The sequence below is a fragment of the Mustela erminea genome, chromosome 1 (assembly GCF_009829155.1).
Source record: "Mustela erminea isolate mMusErm1 chromosome 1, mMusErm1.Pri, whole genome shotgun sequence".
NCBI classification, from domain to species: Eukaryota; Metazoa; Chordata; class Mammalia; order Carnivora; family Mustelidae; genus Mustela; species Mustela erminea.
Genome location: NC_045614.1, coordinates 28403665 through 28418483, shown reverse-complemented (window position 1 = coordinate 28418483; position 14819 = coordinate 28403665). Strand labels below are relative to the sequence as shown.

The window sequence follows — 14819 nt, the reverse complement described above, 5'->3', positions numbered from 1 at the left end:
AATGCTGCTTTATGCTGTGCATCAGTTCGTAGCAGAATGATAGGTTTTAGATGTTCAATTTTTCATTAGCGCTACCAAACAAATTTCTTTATTAATTGAAGGACCTGACATAAGCAAAGTGGATATTTGGCTGTTAAATTTATTTTGAGATACGTAACACAGAAATATGGCCAATGTTGAAGATAGATTCTCAGTGCCGATGTATTATAGATTTCAGCAGGCTGTCTTTTACAACTGATGTTCAGACAGGGGATTTTATTCAATCACTTGTCAAGTCAAATATCCTGTGAAAAGCAAAGTGCTCTGTAGACCCAAAAATGCTCCATTAATGCAAGATGTAATTATTCAGTCACCTTCTTACCTCTGTTGCTGCAGTCTGAGAAAGTCACTCACTCTTGCCATTTTGTTGTGGAAGACTAGGTACTCAGTAAGTCATCACCGAAGGAATCTCTTTCTCACTCTGTTGCTCTGTATGCTTTAGGCCTGGGAAATAATTTGTAGAATTCTCCAATTCCATATAACCAGCTCATGGCAGGTTTAAAGTTTTGAACCTGTGGCACCTAAATAATTGACTTGGCCAAAATGTCAACCCTATGTAAACAAACAAACAAAAAAGGAAAAAGAAAAAAAAAAACATGAAAGAAGATGTAAAGTTAGCTCGGCCCAATTAATCATGTGACAAGAATTCAGTTTCGATGAGATGTGGTCATGTCAGTCTCAGTAGACGAACCATTTGTTATAAACCATACCACACACCTTAAATATCAAATGGGGAGGGAATGGCCATTAAATAATGTGTGATTTGGTTGAAATTGGACACTGCAGCTGAGAAAGATACGGATGACATTATAAACTTTTGTTTCAGGAGTTATTGAGAGCAGAAATAATAAAATATAGAAGCAGATTCCTTATAGATTGTCTATGTTACATGTAAAAATGCAGATCTGTATATTGCTTAGAAATTTGGACACAAATAGGATTGGGACCTCCCCGCCCGGTGGAGACGTAAGGAAAAGGAGCACACTGTAGGATTCAGGGGCACCCAAGGACCTTCAACCCTACAATTACGTTTTCTCTTTAAGTTGGGTAATGTGTACCTATTTATTCATTACATTATTTATATTTTATAATATCATTGATATTTTAAAAGTATTTTGAAAAACAATATACAGCTTTCTCTATAATTTTTTTTTCACAGAGGTCCCACGGGAAGGTTTTCCATCAAGAGATGATTTTCATAATTCAATCTTTTTCCTTTATTGACCTTAGCATATAACCAGTTCTCATACGTCCTACATTCAAATTGCTGATGATGGGGCCCCTAAAATAGATTTTTAAAAAGCTTACCATTGACTCTATTGTTGCCCAGATTTAGGAACTGCTGTTTTATGTATTTCTATAAATACATTTTGATTCTGGGTCAAAGTGACCGAGGCGTGATTCTTGCTGCCATATCCATCCTGAGTTACTCGGTCCCTTTCAGGAGCTCTTCTTTGCCTTTTACACTGAAGCCATTAGTAAAATAATTAAGATCCAAAAGCAGTTGGAATCATAAGGATTTGATGACTGAGCCTGGGTCAGATGGAAATCAGCTTAATGAATTATAGACGCGGCAACCTACAGAGCTACAGACATGGAAAAATTAGAATAATGACCTTCCTAATGACATTTAAGTGAGAAATACAGGCTTGTGCAGGATCTGTAATGGCCCTTGGGCCAAACACAGCCAGCAATTCTGCCCCCTCCCTAGTGTGAATTATGTTAGGGCTGGGAAAGGATAATGTTGAAATTTTAACTTCACGTGCAGCCTCATAGCAGATTCCCTCTGCGGAGAAGCTGCTCGTCTGCCAAGATTAGGGAAATGGAGGCGGACATCTCTGGAAGCCTCCTGAGTCCCATGAATCCTGAACCTCAGGGGGAGGGGGCAAAATTCATGGTTTGAAATGCTTCTGGGCTCATTCGACGTAATATTTTGAGGTCCTGGAATGAAAACTCCCATTTCTTCCCCCTGTTCTTAAATAAGCTTTTCTTGTTCCTGATACTACATGAAAAATCAACACAAAGTTGTTTAGGTTGTTGATCTTGCCTACAGTGGTTTATAAGAATAAACAGCGTTGAGTGAACAAAGCGAACTCACCAAACACTCTTTTACTTCGTGATGAAATCCATTTATCCTAAGGTTCACATTCAAATATCCCACCGTAGCATCCACGTATCTGGACCTGTTTCCTGAAAATATGTTTTCTTATCAGGCTTTGTGTGCTGGGGCCCTGGCAAACAACCCAGCTGGGCCTTTTATTTGTGTTTCCATTCATCCGTCGGTTATAAATGGTATAAATTCCCAGATGTAATCAGGTTATACAGTATAATTTTGATAAAACTGTTCAGCCATGCAAAGAGTAAATATGATTTCAAGCTCAGCTCTGCCATCAGATGACCAGAGATGAGAGTCACTCTCAAGGAAGAAACTCAGAGCCTGAGATAACTCGGAGAATCCCAGAAGGGGAAATGACCTTGGAGGGCATGTGGTATCCTCACCTGCTGTGCAAACGATCGCCCTCCACAGCCTCTAAATTGTTCTGTCCTCTTCTTCTCTATCTGGAAACCCAAGCCACTTCTAGATTTGAACTACTCCGATCTGTGGTTGATGATGAGAATTTCCTCACCATTGAAGTATCCTGTCCCTACCTCACAGGAAAAGAGCATCCTGTCTGCTCATCCTGCTTTACTACCTAGCATTTAGTCTGTATTATTTTAATTTATTCTTGCAGGGCATACTATGTGCCAGGTATTGTCACAGGATCTGGCAGACCAAGAAGAGTGAGACGTAGTCCCTGTCTTTAAGGGCAATCATTGAAATAAGTGCTTTCACAGAGAAAGACTGAGGGTTTGCGGACGTTCTGTTGTGACTATGAATTCCTCTCCCAGGAAGTGTTTAGTGATCACCTGCTAGGCTCCTGGCGCTCCCAGGCACTGGGGTACAGTGGAAGAACAAGCATCTAAGGAATAACTCTCAACCTATTGTCCATCTTCCTCTGTGCCCAAAAGGACATAGAAAATAATTGTGAGTTCTGAGCGGTATTAACAAGGCAATAACAGGGAGCCGAGAAAGGAAAAACATAGAGGGAGGAAAGATGGTGGAGTGGCTGCTCTAGATAGGCAGTGACTACTGGGGAGGTCAGCTGAGACCTGAGGAATGATAAGGATTCATCCCAACGGAGAGCTGGGGAGGAAGAGCATTCTGGGCAGAGGAAACAGCAGCAATGAGCTTTCCAAGTTCTGGGAGATGATGGATGCCCCCAATAGCAGGAATTTGGGGTATAGAGAGGTGAGCAGGAGTCATACAAGGCCTTGTACACCCTGGTAAGTAGTTTTAACTTGATTTTGAATGTATTCGGTATTTACATTTAATTCCAAGGGTGGAGGGTATTTCTCCTGGGGCAGATGTGATGGGTCACCTGAATTAATTTGGTTTTTCAGTTTCTAAGCTCATTTTTTCCAGAACTTGAATAATTTTGTCTCCTATCTATTTTGAGCACTCTGGTTATCTCTCTGGGATGCTTTCTCAATTCCTCCATTATCTAGCAGCCAAAACATTAGGGTGTGTTTGAATCCATCTCTAAATCTAGGTGTGAACTCTGCTTGGTCTAATTCAGGAATTGGCACACTTTTTCATACAAGTCCAGATATGAAGCATTTTAGGCTTTCAGGGCCAGAGGTCACAATTTTACACCTGCCTCTGTAGCCTGAAAACAGCCACAGAAAACATGTAAATGGATTTGCACTAATAAATGTGGCTGTGTTCCAATAAAACTTTATTTATAAACCAGGCCGTGGGCTGGATTTGGCCCACGGGCTGTCCTTTACTCATCCCTGGCCTAAGCCATTTCTCTCTGCCACAGTTAGGACTTCAGTTAACTCTCACCTAAGCCATTTAGAGGGTTGGATTCCGTTCGCTTCAGGGACGGTTCTTCCCAGCATCGCGGAGGATTTATATCCACTGTTTGTGGGAAGGGACGTGAATAAGGAAGCAGGAACCCTGACAGCTGTTGACAGCCACCTTATGATTCCTGGGGAATCTTGCTTTAGGACAAAGCAAATGCTGGACCAGAATGGCAGAGCTAGAAGTTGGACCCTTGGTGACATTCTCAAGTGGCTGAATTAACCCATCCCGAAGCCTGCACCACCTCTAGACTTTTTGGGTAGGTGATCCATTCAAGCCCCCTCTTGTTTAAGCCGACAGAATTTCATTTTCTGCCACTTTTTTCCCATGGAAAGCATCCTCAACTCAATCATCTGCTCTAAAATATTCAGTTATCGTTACTCCTCAATATGCTTAACTGGCAGTTTGCGTAAAGCGCGGCTGCATGTCTGCGATACTCATCACACGCCAATGGGAATCTTTGAGTGAAAGTTGGAGAATCAATGGCCCTAGAAAAGCTTAACTTCCAATAGGCTCCCTTTGGTGCATGACCACAAGGTAATTCCATTAACTTTAATGATGGTCGTGCTGTACAAAATGGGCCCTGTTAGTCTATTCTTCCCCTTGTCTTTAACATTAAATCTTATCCTGCAGCTAATTCTTCAGGGTAAGATATGTGCACCAGTGCCATTCATTTCTTGGCCTTTATTAATATATGCAAGAGTCTCTCAGGGAAGGAGTTGAGTACATTAAAAATGAATCCACTGACCCATTTGTCGACTGTGAGAAAACCCCAGTGTCGGGGACATCAATGGATTATTATTGATTGTTGTGAGATCCAATAAAATCATAAATATGCCTCAAACAATTACTGTGGCCACATTAGCAAATTATCAAATCTATAACTTGCTCTGGAGCTTGGCCTCAGAGATTTAAATAGAATGCCAGAGGGAGAAAAGTTGTATTTTAGGAATGTGACAACCAGGGCGAGGATAGAGAAATTTATGATTTAATTTGCCAGGCAATCTAATTGAGAATAACTGTTGGATTTCTAAAAAGTGAACTTTGATTAGGTTTAGCCATCAGAAATAAACTGGAAATATGGGTCGGTTTATAGTTTTCTGAGAGTCTGTCGGAGGGGGAAAGGAAAGTGTTCATTGCAAGGAATGACTTTCCCGGGTGACCTTCCACCCTGCCTCCTGTGTTCTTATTTCCTGTGTGCAAATAATTGGGTTATACCTGAGACTAGCTGGCTCTTTCCAGAGACGTGCTTTTTACTTTTCTTCACTGAGTGTCAATTTTCCCCCATTTAGAAATAAATCAATTCAGAATGAAATTACCCAGAGCATTCATTTTTTACCATCTAGTAAATGAGCCTCTCTAAAGAACACGAGGTCCTCCCTTTTCCAGTTCAGGCTTAATAGCATCCTCCTCTTGCCCAGAAGTAGTGCAGAGCTGTTGTCCCTGGCTTCTCCAGTCTTTTCATCTTTGGTGGACTGCTAGGCGGTATTTGCTTTGTAACATGTACACTGGCATGTTCATAGATCCCTTTGCATATTTTCTGAAGATCTAACGTGCAATCGGACTGCCGGGTTTAAATTTCTAACCCGTAGCAGGTTGGGACTGAGCTGCCTGTGGCCTCATCTCATCCATTAGCCATTATCATCATTCATCTGCAGCCCTGGCCTCAGCCGCACTCTGATGACAAGCACACCGGTGGCTAGGTTTTCAGGAATGGATGGGCTCATCTTTCAGCTCACTTCAGGAAAATAGAAAAGCAATTTGCACAAAGATAAAGGAGATTTCATAGTGATCAGGGTAGAACTGGCTAACGGATTTCTACAGGCAGTCAGCGAAAGCTTGAAAACCCAGCTGAGAAATCATAAATTACTGCTAACTGTCCTAATTATCCCTTGACACTCTGTGTTGAAACCTGACTAAATTTTGCTGAAACTTACAAATAGGAAAGAAATTTTAGGGTTTAATAAATTATCCATAATAGAAATGCTGGAAGAGAGAGAGAGAGAGAGGGAGGGAGAGAGATGGCTAGAGCAGAGAGCTCATATTGATTACCCAACAGTTTCCTGAGCTTAGCAAGAGGTAGGGGTAAGGTGGGGTGGGGGGATGTGTTAGATACATTGTAATGGTAATTACAAACCTAATTGATATTCAGCAGGCTCATCAGGGTAAGGAAGACTATGAGTCAACTCCCAAGGTCATTACAGGAATAGCCATGGTAAACGTGTAATTTGTGTTAAGTTGACTTGTGAACATCACGTTCTTCACTGCAAACAACATCATCAACGTACTAGTTTTAAAGGGTTACACACTGACAAGATGTACGTGTCTCGTTGTATTTTAATACAATCATCTTTTACTCATTCATCTTTCATGTTGCATAGTTTCAGCTTTACCTTCATCCCTTGTATAAATCCTGTAAGAGTCTTCTAGAGACATCTAGCTTACTTGTTACCAGCCATCTTATTCCACTTTTAGATAACTCCAATTAGAAAAGTATGTTGTTCCTTTCCCATTTTCTTCTCTTCCTCCCCCTCTTCCTCTTCTCTTCCTGTGAACCAGCAGTCACAAGACTGGAATCTTGGCTCTTTTGTTTTATCTCTCTGGAGTCTGGGCACTCTGGTCTAATCCTGTGTTTCTTCTTCTGCCTAGAAACCTTATAGGAATTGGACGAAATGTGCTCTTGTCCTTCTAAGGACTCACTGGTGACTTTAACTATGTATATGACCTGGCTTTTCCTCCTTTGCCAAGCTTGTCCCTACATCTAGGTGTGCTCTGGGGATTCTTCTATTTTAAACACGTTGTCAAGAATCACATGGGGGCATCCAGATGGCATAGGAAGTGTCTAACTGCAGTCCTTGGTACATAGTAGGCTTTCAGTCAGTGTTTGTTGAACATGTTGATGGTATAGAGCCTCAGGGCTGGGTGTTCATGCTGCACATGAAGACTGTAGAAAACTAGATGGTTAGAAATACGTTGTTGACAGTTACAGGCACTGCTGCATGGTGGGGATTTATTGGCTCCTTCTCATATTTTGAAGACCACTGACCACTGGTCAATGATACGGGATCCTATGATGTCACTATCCGCAAGCCCAGCTGGGCAATAAATTGATAGAGCTGCTCTTTGATCTCACTGTGGACAAATGTTAGCAACGGAATGAATTCTGAACTAATATTCTTAATTAAGTGACGATCTGTGGGGGCTCTTTCCACACCAAGGGTGTTTTCAGAGACTGACTGTTCTCATGTCTAATACCCACCAAGCTTTCACGCTAATTATTTTCCCTCTAGCAGGCATATAAAAGTCACCTAGAACCCTTTGACTCTTTGGGGGTGACAATTAGAAGCATAATTTAATGAAAAGCGGCTAACTCATTAAATTCTGGGGGTTGGAAGGATCATAGACTCTTTGAAGTTGGAAAGCTATGAACTTTTTCTGTGGATAAAACTCAGGTATACACACAAAATGTTCCATTTCATATCAGGGGTCTCCTGGGCCCTGTCACCTGTCTGTAGGTGCTCTACTGGCCTTACCTGAATTGCTGTCTTCCACCTTCATTCAGGGGCAGGTAGAATTACTAATGTGAGTGGATGGGATAAATCTTGAGGCAGGTTGCAAAAAATCTTGTTCTCCCCATTTGGGAGATATACCTTGGAACTTGTGTCTCTCACTCACAGGAATTGTTTGCTCTGTGGATTCAAAGTCTGGCTCCATTGACTCTTAGATGTGTGGCTTTAGGCCAGTGGCATAACTCTTGTTGCCTTTGTTTCCTTGTCCATGACATTGGAAGGAGATGACTCCCCCTTGCACAGGATTTTGTGAATATCAGAAAAAGCTATGAATGGGGAACTCTCCCCACAGTTCTTGGCACACTGTATTTTTATTTACTGGTGATTTATTGAGAACTCTAGTGCTCGCCAGCCTCTCTACTAGCTTTGGTGGATGACAACAGGCATGGGGCGATGCAGTCCTTACCCTCCAAGAGAGCATCCTCTCGGGTCTTCCTCTCCATCACCCCTGTGTCAGGCGAGGCTCATGAGAACTTAAAGAGAAACCCCTGGAGAGGAGCGAGAGTGAATTCCAGTTGGTTTCCAACCCTTCCTGTCATCCCATTAATGGGTCCAGAATTCTTACTAATGGAAGCACGCTGGTTTCCAAGCAGTGTGATCAAGGGGTAACAAATGGCACTGAGTGTGCAGAGCTAGATTTTGCAAGCAGTGGAGTCTACCCAGTGTCCCGGGAGGGTGGGGGAGCGTGTGTGTCACATCCAGACACACATACTGTCTGCCAAGCATGTGCCTCTGAGACGGGTGTTTGCTCCTTTTAGAAGCAGAAAGTTACTAATCCTGAATTTTTTAAAAAAGATTTTTTTGTCCATTTAAAAAATGTACAATAGCATGATTGAGAAAGTATTTCCCCCATAACCCAGCCAAGAGAGAACTTTATTCTGGTGTTAAATTTTCATCACAGAAAGTGGGGATTTCCTCCACCTCTGAGGACCAGGTATGACCTTAAACCACCCTCGACGTTCACATGAACTCATTTTGGTCAGCTGTGAAATTTCACTTCCCTCTTCAAAAGACTCATTTTGACTTGAAGATAAAATTAGGAAACATGAGACGTTGAGATTGGAGAATTAAAAGGCTTAGACTTCAAAGAGTTAAATCTCAGGTTCCATTTAAGAGCACAAAATTGGAAGTTTCCTTGGAACTGAGATTGGAGGTAAGTTTTAAATGTGATGAGGTTTTGTTCTCTTTTTATTATTATTTTTTAAGGCCACCACAAGATTTCCTTTGTAGCTTCCTGTTGGCAGCCGCTGAATCGTGGTGTCCGGGATGTGACTGTCAGAAGGAGGAACAGAGCTGAGGACATACTCCGGCCTCCACAGGGTGGGAAGTTTCTCCAGCAAAGTCAGGGATGGATGGTGACACTGCTTCCTTGGGAGAGGGGTCCTGCTGCCCTCCTGTCCCACCTGTCATAGTCCCGCTGCCACCTCCACAGACTGACCCCAGAGAACATTCGTTATGTAAACACTCTACCATCTGCCATGCTGCGGAGGCTTCCAGACTAGAACAGAAACAGGTGTGGTGTCAAAGTAACTTAGTGAGGAAACAAGCTGAAGAGAGAACTCAGAAATAGCCTGTCGCGTTGTGAGCTTTTCCTCACCCTTGGCCCCAGGACCCTGGCCTGGCAGCACCAGACCTCACCAGTGGCTGGCTCTTTGTAAGGTTTGTGAGGTAGGTTTGGCCTGCAGCCAGGTCCTGGGTGGTGTCGGGGTGATGTGTGACTTGCCGGTGGCAACAGGCTTCCTGGTGGGGATCCCTCAGCAGGCCCCCCTCATGGTCTGCCGTAGTAGTGGGAGTGCCTTCCTTAACCTGCTCTCTCAGAGGCGTGCCTTGATGGAGCTCTGAAAAGAATTTGTTCCTCTGTCAGAGAAGGCAGAGGATTCTTTTCCCCCTTTAGAACTCTAGGGAAGAATGAATTCTCAGGTTAAAATGCTGTCTGTAGAACTTCTCTTGTGATGATGTACCAAGGCCGTTCTAGTTGAATTTTTTTTTTTTGGGGGGGTGGATAGTGGATTGTCAATATTCCTGAGAGAGGTGTATGTGCTTTCATTAAAGTAATTGATGGTTATCTCATCTTTCAATAATTGTCATGAACATCTATTTATGTTAATAGTAATACTTTGCATTTTTAAAATTAATTGACAGTTCTAACGTGCTTCACATCATGTGCTTTAAATGATTTGTACTGGGAAAAATAGCACAGGGGATAAGGCAAAATTCCAGGGTTCAAATACTGCCTTTATTATTATTATTATTATTATCAGGTATGTGACTTTGGGCAAGTTGTTTAACACCTTTGATCCTCAGTTACTTCATCTGTAAAAGGCAGACAATGATAGTGCCTGGCTTCGTAGAATTGTTGGGAGGATCATAAGAGTTCAGGAAAGTATAGGACTTTTATCACAGTGCTTAGCATATGGGGTACCTCAGTGAATGTTAGCTATTACCACTGAACTATTAACATCAACAGTGCTCTTGTTACTGTGCTCCCAGCATCCTATGAAGTAGGTATGCTGCCAGGAATTTTATCTTAATTTAAAAGGTGAGATGACTGAGGCTCAGACGGGGAAAAGTGACTTGCTCAGGAGCTAGAATCCAGTCAGAGGCGCAGCTAAACAGAAACTCAGACCCATGACACCTCATTTACAGGGAAAATGTTGGTAGAGTCTGCCCGATGCGCTCATATGGTCTGGTTTCTGCAGCCCCAGCCTCATCAGAATGTGGCTAACAAGCTCAACTCCCGGCAACAGCTTTTAAAGCAAAACATTTCATTGTCTGTGGCAGGGGAGGGTGGAATCTGGAACTTGATTCTGACACACAGTTTTCTAAACAGGGAAAGCAGAGGCCCTTTGCAAACTGTTTGAGGTGTCATAAGTTCCACCATTCTCAAGCTGAATATGACATCTCCCTTAAACTAAAAACGTTTCCATGCTCACACTGATATTATTTTAGAATTTTTTATGCTTTTAAAATACACTCCATGTATAACCAATTTTATCTCTTTTACTTTTTTTTTTATTTTTTAAAAGATTTTATTTATTTATTTGACATACAGATCACAAGTAGGCAGAGAGGCAGGCAGAGAGAGAGGGAGATGCAGTCTCCCCACTGAGCAGAGATTCCGAGGTGGGGCTCGATCCCAGGACCCTGGGATCATGAGCTGAGACGAAGGCAGAGGCTTTAACCCACTGAGCCACCCAGGTGCCCCAATTTTATCTCTTTAAAAGTGATCAGTTACCAGCCTTGAAAAATGTATGAGGAACAGTAACAAACAGTATGGGTCATTGGCTTGGTAGAGTGTAGTTCTGAGCTCCAGACTTAGAAGCTCTGTGAGACTTGGTAACTCCTTCCCACAGGTATGCAATTCTGGAGGAAGGAAAGGAAATGTATATAAAGAACCAACAACAGGGCAGCATGTTGTAAGGACCAAGCAATGAGTTTAAGGTGAAAAGTAAATACCGTGGATTCAGAGGGTAAAGAAAGTGTCTTAGGTAGGAGAGAACTTTCTCTCTCAGTGAAGCCATTCTATAAGAAGATGGGTAGACAACAAATTGCCTGTGGGAAATAGTAGAGGCAGGAGCCATTAATAGGATTAAATATGCTTGTCCTTTTTGGGTTTTAGCAAGTTATTATTTTGTAATACTTGAACTTCTTATGGGTAGAATCACTACCTTGGAGCCTAGGTGGTGTTGTTGATATTCTTGCAAAGTTGTGCTGGTGATTTTCAAGTCCTTTCTGTTCTGTGAGTAAGTGGCAGGTCAGTGTCTATTGCACAGATAACCTCTCTTTCTGGTGCCTTACTTGTGGTACTGCACACAAAACATTATGAAACCCTTTCGAAGACAAGAAAATAGGCACAGGGCGGCATACCCTATGTAAAATCTCTAGTAAGTGTGTGGTAAAATTCAGGTGCTTTGAGTTCAAGGATAGGATATTATTTTTTGCCGCAGGTGTTTGCTCACTGGCTGCTTGATCCAGTCTCTGACAATTATTTTCAGTTTCCTGAAAATCTTGATAGGTGTTGGTGCACACTTATAAAGAGCACTAGTAGAGAAATGATTTTGTTTTAGTGGAAGTGATGTCAATTGATCCATTTGAAATATTCTACAAATTGATTTTAGCATTAGTATTTGTTTAAATTAAAATTGGCATTTGTATTTTCCTTGGGAAACTTAATTATGCAAATAATTCCTAAATGTACAAAAAGAAGAAAACAGAGTATAAGTCACCCACAGCAGATATATGTCTTTTATTTCTGGGGTGTTGGTGGTAGGTTAGTTCTCATTGCTTAGCTTCAAAGTAACTATGTGCGGAAATAAATAATAGTATACTGATTTCTGGAGGGGGGAAGCAGGAAAAAAGCAGTGAACTCTGGGCTTCAAGCTCTGTATTCTTTATATATATATATATATATATATACACACACACACACACACACACATACACACATACATATATTATATATTAACATAAAATGTATTATTTGCTTCAGGGGTACAGGTGTATGAATCATCAGTCGTAAACAATTCACAGCTCTCACCATAGCACATACTCTCCCCAGTGTCCATAACCCCACCACCCTATCCCTCCCTCCCACCCCCAAGCAACCCTCAGTTTGTTTCCTGAGATTAAGAGTCTCTTAGGTTTATCAGTCTCCACGGTCCCATCTTGTTTCATTTTTCTCCTCTCCATTCCCCTCATGACTCCCCACCCTGCCTCTCAAATTCCTCATATCAGACAGATCATATGATAATTGTCTTTTTCTGATTGACTTATTCCACTTAACATAATGTCCTCTAGTTCCATTCACATCATGGCAAATGGCAAGATTTTGTGTGTGTGTGTGTGTGTGTGTTTTTATGATTGCATACTATTCTGTTGAATATATATACACATCTTCTTTATCCATTCATCTGTTGATGGACATCTAGGTTCTTTCCATAGTTTGGCTCTTGTAGACATTGCTGCTATAAATATTTGGGTGCAAGTGCCTCTTCGGATCACTACGTTTGTATCTTTGAGGTAAATACCCAGTAGTGAGATTGCTGGGTCATAGGGTAGCTCTATTTCCAACTTATTGATGAACCTCCTTACTGTTTTCCAGAGTGGCTGCACCAACTTGCATTCCCACCAACAGTGTAGGAGGGTTCCCCTTTCTCCACATCCTCGCCAACATCTGTCATTTCCTCACTTGTTATATTATAGTCATTCTGACTGGTGTGAGGTGGTATCTCACCATGGTTTTGATTTCTATTTCCTTGATGTCAAGTGATGTGGAGCATGTTTTCATGTGTCTCTTGGCCACCTGGACGTCTTCTTTGCAGAAATGTCTGTTCATGTCTTCTACCTATTTCTTTCTTTTTTTTTTTTTTAAAGATTTTATTTATTTGTTTGACAGACAGAGATCACAACTAGGCAGAGAGGCAGGAGGAGAGAGAGGAGGAAGCAGGCTCCCTGCTGAGCAGAAAGCCCGATGCGGGGTTCGATCCCAGGACCCTGGGATCATGACCTGAGCTGAAGTCAGAGGTTTTAACCCACTGAGCCACCCAGGTGCCCCCACTTCTGCCTATTTCTTGATTGGATTCTTTGTTCTTTGGGTGTTGAGTTTGATAAGTTCTGTATAGATTTTGGATACTAGCTCTTTATCTGATATGTCATTTGCAAATATCTTCTCCCATTCCCTTGGTTGTCTTTTGGTTTTGTTGACTAATTCCTTTGCTGTGCAAAAGCTTTTGATCTTGATGAAGTCCCAATAGTTCATTTTTACCATTGCTTCCCTTGCCTTTGGTGATGTTTCTAGAGAAGTTACTGTCCCTGAGGTTGAAGAGGTTGCTGTCTGTGTTCTCCTCAAGAATTTTGATGGATTCCTGTTTCACATTGAGGTCTTTCATCCATTTTAAGTCAGTTTTGTGTGTGGTCCAGTTTTATTTTTCTGCATGTGGCTGTCTAATTTTCCCAACACCATTTGTTGAAGAGACTGTCATTTTTCCCATTGAACATTCTTTCCTGCTTTGTTGAATATTAGTTGATCATAGAGTTGAGGGCTCTCTGTTCTGTTCCATTGATCTATCTGTCTGTTTTTGTGCCAGTACCATACCGTCTTGATGATTAGAGCTTTGGAATAGAACTTGAAGTCTAGAATTGTGATGCCACCATCTTTGGCTTTCTTTTTCAACATTCCTCTGGCTATTCGGGGTCTTTTCTGGTTCCATATAAATTTTAGGATTATTCTTCCATTTCTTTGAAAAAAATTGATGACATTTTGATAGGGATTGCATTAAATGTGTAGATTGCTCTAGTTAGCATAGATATTTTCACAATATTTGTTCTTCTAATCCATGAGCATGGAATGTTTTTCCATTTCTTTGTGTCTTCCTCAATTTCTTTCATGAGTACATTATAGTTTTCTCAGTACAGATTCTTTGCCTCTTTGGTTAGATTTGTTCCTAGGTATCTTATGGTTTTGGGAGCAATTGTAAATGGGATCAACTCCTTAATTTCTCTTTCTTCTATGTTGTTGTTGGTATATAGAAATGCAACTGATTTCTGTGCATTAATTTTATATCCTAACACTTGTGACACTTTACTGAATTCCTGTATGAGTTCTAGCAGTTTTGGGGTGGCGTCTTTTGGGTTTTTCACATAAAATATCATATCATCTACAAAGAGTGAGAGTTTGTCTTCTACTTTCCCAATTCAGATGCCTTTTATTTCTTTTTGTTGTCTGATTGCTGAGTTTAGGACTTCTAGTACTATGGTGAATAGCAAAGGTGATAGTGGACATTCCTGACATGTTCCTGACCATAGCCAAAAAGCTTTCAGTTTTCCCCATTGAGCATGATATTCAAGTGGGCTTTTCATAGATGGCTTTTAGGATATTGAGGTATATACCCTCTATCCCTACACTATGAAGATTTTTGATCAAGAAAGAATGCTGAACTTTTTCAAAATCTTTTTCAGCATCTATTGAGAGTTTCATATGGTTCTTATTCTTTCTTTCATTAATGTAGTATATTACATTGATTGATTTGCAGCTGTTGAACCAACCTTGCAGCCCTGGAATAAATCTCACTTGGTTGTGGTGAATAATCCTTGTAATGTACTGTTGGATCCTATCAGCTAGCATTTTGATAAGAATTTTTGCATCTGTGTTCATCAAGGATATTGGTCTGTAATTCTGCTTTTAATGGGGTTTTTGGCTTTGGGATCAAGGTAATGCTGTCCTCATAAAATAAGTTTGGAAGTTTTTCTTCCATTGCTATTTCTTGGAACAGTTTCAGGAGAATAGGTATTAATTCTTTTTTAAATAT

General features: G+C 41.2%; 1 protein-coding gene and 1 long non-coding RNA gene across 9 annotated transcripts in view; one reads left to right on the top strand and one right to left on the bottom strand.

Moving 5' to 3' along the window:
- FHIT (fragile histidine triad diadenosine triphosphatase) overlaps positions 1-14819 on the top strand; it is a 1423921-nt gene that overhangs the window by 1153163 nt on the left and 255939 nt on the right. The window lies entirely within an intron of this gene.
- On the bottom strand, positions 1499-9394 carry LOC116599414. The gene is made up of 3 exons (XR_004289360.1): positions 6081-9394; positions 2138-2229; positions 1499-1572 (listed from the first exon to the last, which is right to left on the bottom strand). It is a non-coding gene; the product is annotated as an uncharacterized LOC116599414 (long non-coding RNA).